We start from the raw sequence: 8988 nt of genomic DNA, 5'->3' as shown, positions 1-8988 counted from the left end.
AGAAAGATTATCGATGTGGTACATGCATGATGGGGCGCCACCTCATTTTGTGCGTAATGTGAGAGACCATTTAAACATGGTGTTCGGTTAAAGGTGGATTGGACGCGGTGGACCAGTTGCATGGTCTCCTCGATCCCCCGATTTAAACCCTTTGGACTTCTTCTTATGGGGATATTTAAAAAGCCTAGTGTATTTCTCTCCGATAAATGACTTAGAAAAATTACGTAACCGAATCCACCATTCTTGTAAAACAATTCGCAAGAAATGTGGTATTTTCGAGAGAGTCCGAGATTCTGTAAAAAGAAGGTGCCAAGCGTGTGTAGAAATGGAAGGTGGACACATGGAAAATCTTCTGTAAACATCGAAAATTCAGTAGTAATTCAATTATGATAATAACAAACAAAAATGATTATATCTCAGAAACGGTTAACCTTTCGACCTATGTTTAATAAAGCTTTTTTACTCAGTACAATGTATCCTATATACCCTATAAATATTGAATGGTTTTTTTTTTGAACACCCTGTATATTTAATGTATAGGTAACATAAATTTCCTGCTGTACACAACTCTCACAAGACAATGGAACCGACGTGTAGATCCCCTCACGTGCCAATGCTGCCAACATTAAGCCTACTTCACACTACATTCACTCACCAGACATACGAATAATAAATATATCCCTACAAAAACTTCCTGTTATATTGTTAGCTTAAAGAATATTAGAATATTGTGCGAATGAAACCTGATGAAAGTTAATTTATCCCATAACTTACTGTATAAGTGATGCTCTTGTCGTCAGTTACCCTTATCAGGAAGCAAATCACCTTAATCGTTTAAATACGTCTGGAAGAGGATAGGAACGTGTAAAAAAATTAATAAAATTCTTAAGATACCTAGCAATTAGATATAAATTACTTTATGATGACAAATTATTGGCTTTATGACTTCCCATCATTACTGAGGAGGAAACCCAATCCACAAATTTCATAAAATGAGGCATAAAAGTTCCTATTGTTACATTGAAGAATATTGGAACATTAGGTGGAATAAAATTTGATATAAAAATTTGTATTATAACTTCCTGTACACATGATATTGTTGTTGTTAGTCACCCATATCAAGGGGATAAACTACCTCTAATCTTTACATACACATGAAAGATGCAAGAAACGGGGAAAAATTTGTAGTATTCTTTAAAAACCTTTTACGATTGTACGATGCAGGATCAGTAGTATACAGAGTGTTCAGCCACCCCTGGGAAAAATTTTAGTGGGAAATTCTAGGGGTCAAAATAAAACGAAAATCAAAAATACCAATTTGTTGATCAACGCTCCGTTAAAAAATTATTAACGTTTAAAATTCCGCCCGTATTGAATTTCTTTCTCGAAAGTGGGTAAGATTTCAAGGGTATGTGTAATGACCAAAAATGATTGTAATTGACCTCTGCAACCGAAAATAATTTTTCCAGAACGATTTGAAATTTTTTTTTCGCCGAAAAATGACCCCCTGTTGATTTTTGTTAAAAATCGTTTTTTATTTTTAATAAATTTGTTTGACGCTGTACAGAAATTTTGTTTAAACCTTTCTTGTAGGTACCCTTGAGCTCTACTTTAAAAAAAAAGTTTCATTGAAATATATTCACTATTGTAGGAGTTGTGGACGTTTGAAAATTGGGCTATTTTTATGGGGTTTTCTTATTTTACGGGGTCAAGGAAAAACTTTTCCACTATTTTTGAAACTTCTACGTATTCTCCACTAAAATACGCGTAGTTTGCATTTTGAAACATTAAAATCGTCCAATCCGTTCAGCAGTTATGACGTTTTAAAGATTCGCATGGAAACATTTCTGGCTAGAAATTAGATTTTCGGTAAGGAATTTTTTTCTCGAAAATGCGTAGTATTTCGAGGGTATGTCTACTCACCAAAAATGATTGTAATCGATTCCCGCCACTAAAAATAATTTTTTCAGAACGATTTGAAAATTTTTAATTAAATTTTTTAATAACTTTTTAACAAAGCATCAATCGAGAAATTGATATTCTTGATTTTCATCTTATTTTGATCTATATAATCTTCCATTAAAATTTTTCCCAGGGATGGCCGAACACCCGGTATAGTATGCAAGAGTTAATGATTACGCATGTACATACAAAAAAGCTTGAAACTAAAAATTATGGTTAACGATAGTGGATATTCCAACTGAAAAAAACTGACGTAATTTCCTAACAATGTAGACAATCTACTGACAAACAAAGAATTTCAAAAACAGTTTAAAAAACAATTTCAGGTCGCATATGGTTTCCCGCTATATTATATTGTAAGCGCAAACATATTATCTGAACGTTCCTGTAGGTTGCTGACCACATTATAAAACAAGTAAAAGCAAATTCATGTATCGCCCTTAGTTACATTTGTAACGGAAAGGAGTTGGCAATCGATCTTTGTAAAATAGACACTGTTTAAAGAAATCGTTGTTTATACATTTGATTTCTACGTTTCTTTCGAGTCCTCTCACAATATCAGCATTGCATTAGTTATGGGAACGAGTATAAGAACAGCGAAATTTAATTTTGAAAGAATTATTATAAAATTGAATTCAAAGTGTACCAAAATAAATTATAATTGTTAAAATTGCTAAAAGCTTATGAATAAACTTTAATTTATTTCAAATTGTTATTTGCCATCATATTTTTCAATGATAAAAAATTTAAACTTGCATAAAATCCTGTAACCAAAAAATTAATTAGTATAAAATAAAACTGTTATGCATTTATAAAAGCGGAATAAGTGTAGGATGATATTTATAATACGTTTTCTTCTAGTCTTATGTAACTATGCAAATAAATTATCATTTTCTAGGATAGTATTATTATTGATCCCTATTGGAAATAGGTGGTGGAATAAATAAAATAATTTAAACGATATGACTTTTACTAAGCTTTATTTGAAACACTTGGAAGGCACGTCTTTATGCATTGAAAGAAACATACAGAATGGAAAGGTCAGTGACGAAGAATTCGTCCCGTACCCTCAGACCCAATCGGTCCTATACTTTGTCTAAACAAGTCAAGGAAGGGACACAGCTGCACCCTCTTGACTCGTATCTCTAAACGCAACATACGCGTCGATGGTTTTTGTTACGTAAAGAAAACTTTCTCTTTTAGAAGAGAAAAACCAACAATCCCATTTTGTTCTTCACTACATATTAAATAATTTGAAATTTTAGAATATTTATTTCAAGAAAGTCCTACATAAAGAGCAGAAACGTTCAAGTTTAATATATCCTTGATTGGTTATTAAAATGACGAAGTTTCTTAACGCATTTAGCATCAGAGAGGAGACGAGCATGAATTCCACGAAAATTAGTAACAGCTGTAGAGAAAATTCGTCAAGTTTGTGGTTCTCGCGCTGCCTTCATTAACATTTACACAAGTTTCCATGTTGCTCGACGAAATACGTTGTCGCTTTTCTTGCATATTTCCAGGTGTTGCATCAACGCCTGAAAGGTTACACGTGGTCGACAGTCTCCGCATTCTGGCTGCAATGTGGTTGAAGAAACATGATACTGGCACAGCTTTTGCATTTTTGGTTTCGATATAATACCATTGACGATATTTAATTTAAAATGAAAATGTTCGATTCTTGTGAAAAAAATCGATTTTGCAATTGTTTTAAACCGAAATAACTACAGTTGATTCCCTAAAATGTCGCGTCCTAGAAAATCAATTCGAAAAATCGATTCTTTTATTTAGGTACAGATAGTGTTAGATATATTTTAAAACCTCCAGGTTAAACTTGCATATTTATATTTAAGATACTACGAAATAAAAAGTTAATCGTGAAAGTAAATCACTCACTGTTTGCTAGTTATTTATTTTATAGTAATTAATTTAAAAATAGAAAATCCTGCAAATGATAGTAAATATCCACCTACAATTGTTAATCAATAATATTGCTTACTTTTGTAAATATATTTTCTTTTGGAACATCTCTTACAATTGACTTCATTGTAATAATTATACCTAACGAGAGATAAATAGTTTTATATACTTTTCAATAATTCTCCTGCACTCGGCAACAGAGGGATACGCTTAACCTGTACCTTTCTCACAAGTACTTGTCCGATCACCTATTCCAATATGTGTGTATACTCCTCGATCAATCATCGAATGCCCCAGCGTTTAACTCTCACCCGGCGGTTTGTGGGTCTAGTTGAACCCGTACAATCATTATGTTTACGTATGCAGCAGGATATTACGTCCACTATAATCCAGACTCTCTGAAACAGTAGCCAATCGTGTGTCGTATAAGAATATATCAGTTTTTATTGAAACATTCATAGAAGAGTGGATAGAATAGTACAGTGTAATAGTGTAAATATCATTCAGTGAGTAATTGTAGTAGATTGATAATGAATTAAGAAACTAAGTAGTTGTTCAGTAGTGTTTTTGATAATCTAGTAGACGATGAAAACGATCGTAATAATGAAAGTCTTCTGCCTCATGGTGAATACACTATTGAAACAGTCGGCCAAACATTACTGTTGCAGCGTGACAGTAAATTCATAAAGCCAGCGGATATAGAGTCACACCTTTCATAAACAATCAAGGCTTTGTTTATAACCTACTGCCCCTAAGGCGGCTATTTAATTAGTAAATTCACTTAAAATCTGCATGGCCCTCCAAATCCAGTCGCTCTATGACTTTACTACCTGCAATAACATCGACGACCGGTGCCAGATGTTTTATGATCAGACTCAGGTACCGCGCGAAACACCAAGCGGTGGCCCGAGACCGTAGCCTTCTCGCGGAAAAACCCGGGCCTGCAAAAATGATTAAAAATCACCGTTACATGCCGCCTCCCACCGACCAACTTCGCCGCCAAAATGATTGGCCGGCGTATTTATAATACAAAACCAATCAGCGACTAATACTTCTTCTCATGGTCTTGGGTACGCCCATGGCGAGGTTAGCTCTTTGGGCGACCTTGGCCCAGAGAGCAGATTGAGTCCAAAAATCAAACTAGCAACACCGAGAAGAACACCGAACACGAACCAGCAGACCGAAGACTTCATCTGGTGGATATCTCATATTGGAGCCTCCAAGCGTATCCCCCTAAACAGTCGCACAAAATTAAGTTGGCGTGCGACATTGTGCTACTGTGCAAAACAATTACATAAAATTAGAAAATCCTGTAGGGGACATCGGAAACGTTGAAGATGCAGTCTGTGTGTCGGCAATGATAATAAATGTACATAAAACATATATGTAATACACATGCAATAAAAAAAGGTTGTATTTTATGCATTACGTGTAATGATAAAAATAATACAACGCTTATCATCAATCATACCTTGTGTGGCATCACCTCCCATGTTCGCCACCAGAGGGGTTGCGCTCTCACAAGCGTTCGACCGACCCCTCCGTTGCTATATATGTATACACTCCTCGACCGACTTCCCAATGTCCAATCGCCTAAGGCAGGACCTACTAAAAATCCTTACTCATCTAACAAACCATTCAAACTAAAACACAAAACTACCAATATTCTACCAAAACAACACACAAGTGCGAATAACGCACTAAGCGCAAACACTAAGCTAGGAGGTGATAAAGGTAAACGTAAACATAAGTATACATTACTTACCTATAAGTAGATATAAGCGACCTATTACTACAAATTAGTAAGATAAGGTAGCATAGAAAATTTGAACGTAAGACTGAATGTAAGTAGCATATCTAGCAAGTGCAAAAACAGGTTTTTAATACATTTTCCTGTAAGCAAAGATACCCCTTTAATAGAAACCTTATATTTTTAGACATCACAATGTGATAACTGTAATAGAAAAATAGATACTATGTCTATACTGTATGAAAATGAAAGGTAGAGCCACAAAGAGAGGCAGGGACTTTCAAACACCAGACATAAGAAAAGACTGTATAAGAATTGACCTAAGTTAAGACTACACCTGTAAAATGTAAATATATTGTTAATAAATCGTTGTTGAAAAAAAAGGTTCTCGTTCGATCACCGAAGTTAAGCAGCATCGGGCGCGGTTAGTACTTGGATGGGTGACCGCTTGGGAACACCGCGTATTGTTGACATTCTTTTTTTTTTGCAATTTCTGCCACGACGAAAATTGATAAACCACAAAAGCTAAAAGGGATACAATCTATCCGGGGATCTCATCACAAAATAGTATATAGGATTCCGGGTAGGATATTTCTACAACAAAAGTCGAAAGAACTCATCAAATTAATTTTTCTGCCCAAAACTTCGATACCTGTCGAATTATATTCCGAATCCGAGAATTAATATCTAGGATTAGAAAATTACATTAATCAATGCACGTGAGATATTCCACGTGTATCTTGGCATATGTGAAGTAATGCACTGTCACACGTGTACATGTATGTATCTATTGAACAGCATTGAAAACTGCACTTGTCAGTAGATACGGAAGTCAACGATCAGACTACGTTGAAAACACCCCTGCATTCGTCCCTCGACCTTCGAAGGCGACGGACGTATTTTTAACGAGCTCTTACCTGAGTGCAATAAATAGTGACGTGACAGTGCAGCTAAACGTAGACGCTACCGGAGCCGTATTACTAGTTCAACCGGAATAACGATAGTTATATATTAGCAATTATTATAACAAAATAAAATTCAGAAAACCGCGGAAAATAGATACGGAGTGTAAACGAAGGGGGGGCCTACCCCCGGATAGGGCTACTCATGTAGCCAAAGACGATATAAACGACGCGACGGAAAAAAAACGTTCAAACGCGAGTGTGTGCATTCTAACGAATGAAAGTGTCGATATTCTTAACAACACGATATTAAAATCACATACCAGGGAGACAGTGAAACAATCGCCAAACGTGAAAAGATTAAATCCGACACCCAACCTAACTCTCCGAAAGAGAATCCTAAAACCGGAACTGTTATTTACTCCCTTAAAAATGAAGGCAAAATCAGCAAAAAACACACCCAGTTACGACGACCTTATACAAATGATAAAAAGCCTGAATAAAACAATTGAAGATCTCTCCAACCAACTAAAAGAAGAGAGAAATGCCCGCAAGCAAGAAGAAAGCCAAAGGCCGCCATTGTCGATACCGGAGCCGAAGACAGCGACGGAAAAACCGGTGACGTCACCAACGCTACCTGCAACGGCTAGCGCTAGCCCCAACAAGGAATTAGACGAAGATGGCGGATGGAATAAGGCCTCGTCAAAGAGGAAGAGCGGCCCACGAGCGGCCACAGAAACGAAGGTCGGAAAACCTCAATCGACGTCATCGCACGGACAGCCCCCAATGGACATTCAGACCACAATGCCGAAGAAGAAGGCGAAAATATCTGAAGAGGTAACTGTATCAGACCACAACAGCACAAATAACAAACACCCGAGACCACCCCCAATAGTAGTCTACAGTAATAACAGTAAAAAAACAATAGATATAATTTCAAACAAAATAGCAGACTTTTATATTAAAAAAATAAACAACTCGAAACACCTCTTGCATCTGAACACAATAGATAATTTCAAAATAGCATGTAATATATTAAAAGAAAACCTTATTGAATATTTCACATACATACCTAAACAAGATAGAGGCTTAACGATTTTATTGAAAAACCTCGAGGGGGATTGCGACCCCGAGGTCGTTTTATATGGATTGCAACAAAAAAAGTTAGAAAATGTTGAATTTCTTGCAGTGAAGAAATTCACAACACAGCGTTCCAAAAGAGAAGGTAAAAGCCTTCCTATATACCTGGTTCAACTGTCTCCTGGCAGTAAAACTGAAAACCTAAAAGACATTAAAATCTTGCTACACTCCCTAATACAGTGGGGAAAATTAATAAAAAAGGATAGGATTCAATGCAAGAGGTGCCAACGAATTGGCCACGTTGCACTTAACTGCAACTTAAACTATAGATGTGTTAAGTGCAACAACCAGCACAACCCAGGAGAGTGTACTCTTCCAACAACAACAAGCAGCACGGAAGGTGACGAGAAATCGCGTCCCTTCTGCGTGAACTGCAAAAATTTCGGACACCCTGCCTCGTACAGAGGTTGCCCGAAATTGAAAGAAATCAAGGCCAAAATAGAAGCTAGAAACACGGAAATAAAATTAGAAAAAGAAAGAAAAGCACAGTTAGTTAATAATCTTGTGAACCCAGACATTTCATACAGCGCGATAACCTCAAACAAAAAAACCCATACCCAAACTCCTAAAGCCACTAACCCCATACTTACACAAATTCAAGAACCAAAACCACACAACACGCAGACTTCCTTCCTAGAGGAAGTGAAAAAAATCATACAAATTTCACTAGACGCTCAATTCACACGTATATCAGAGAACATAGAATCTAACTCTAATAAAATTAACATCATTGCAGCAGCTCTGGGCATAGATTTCTAAAACCGCAAATGGCTAACACACCCAACAACACAAGTAGAAAAATAATCTTAGATTCACTCAAAATAATACAGATAAATGTAAACTCAATAGTAACAAACGAAAGAAGAGTCACTCTCCTGGACACCGTAAACAAACACAACCCAGACATAGTCTTACTCTCCGAAACAAAATTAAACCATACCCACCGCATCAATTTCCAAGATTATCATATCCTTAGAACCGATAGACCGGGAGCAAAACAAGCCGGAGGAACCGGCATATTAATTCGCAAAACCATATCCTTCGAGTCCATACAACCAAACAGTATCAAGCACAACATCTGCTTAGAAACAACAATCATAAAAATCAAAGCACAGAATAATTGTAAAATCTACATTGTAGCTGCATACGCAGCTAAAAAGAGAGGATTCATATCAGAACTGAAAAACTGATTCACAACACTAGAACTCGACAAATCAAATAACTATTAGCTCTTAGCTGGCGACTTTAACGCGAAACACACCTCTTGGGGTAATGTCTCGAATAACGAACGGGGCATCTACCTAAACAAATGGT

The 8988-nt window shown here is 36.3% G+C and overlaps 1 pseudogene; it reads left to right on the top strand.

Annotated features, from left to right (window-relative positions):
- Positions 1–5986: 5986 nt before the first annotated feature.
- LOC122403364 lies at positions 5987–6108 on the top strand (annotated as a pseudogene).
- The last annotated feature ends 2880 nt before the right edge of the window (positions 6109–8988 follow it).

This window comes from Colletes gigas, unplaced genomic scaffold, assembly GCF_013123115.1.
Source record: "Colletes gigas isolate AHSC1104 unplaced genomic scaffold, ASM1312311v1 Colletes_gigas_Sc00050, whole genome shotgun sequence".
In the NCBI taxonomy this organism is placed as follows: Eukaryota; Metazoa; Arthropoda; class Insecta; order Hymenoptera; family Colletidae; genus Colletes; species Colletes gigas.
The sequence above is the reverse complement of the archived record's forward strand: the minus strand, read 5'-3'. Positions and strand labels throughout refer to the sequence as shown.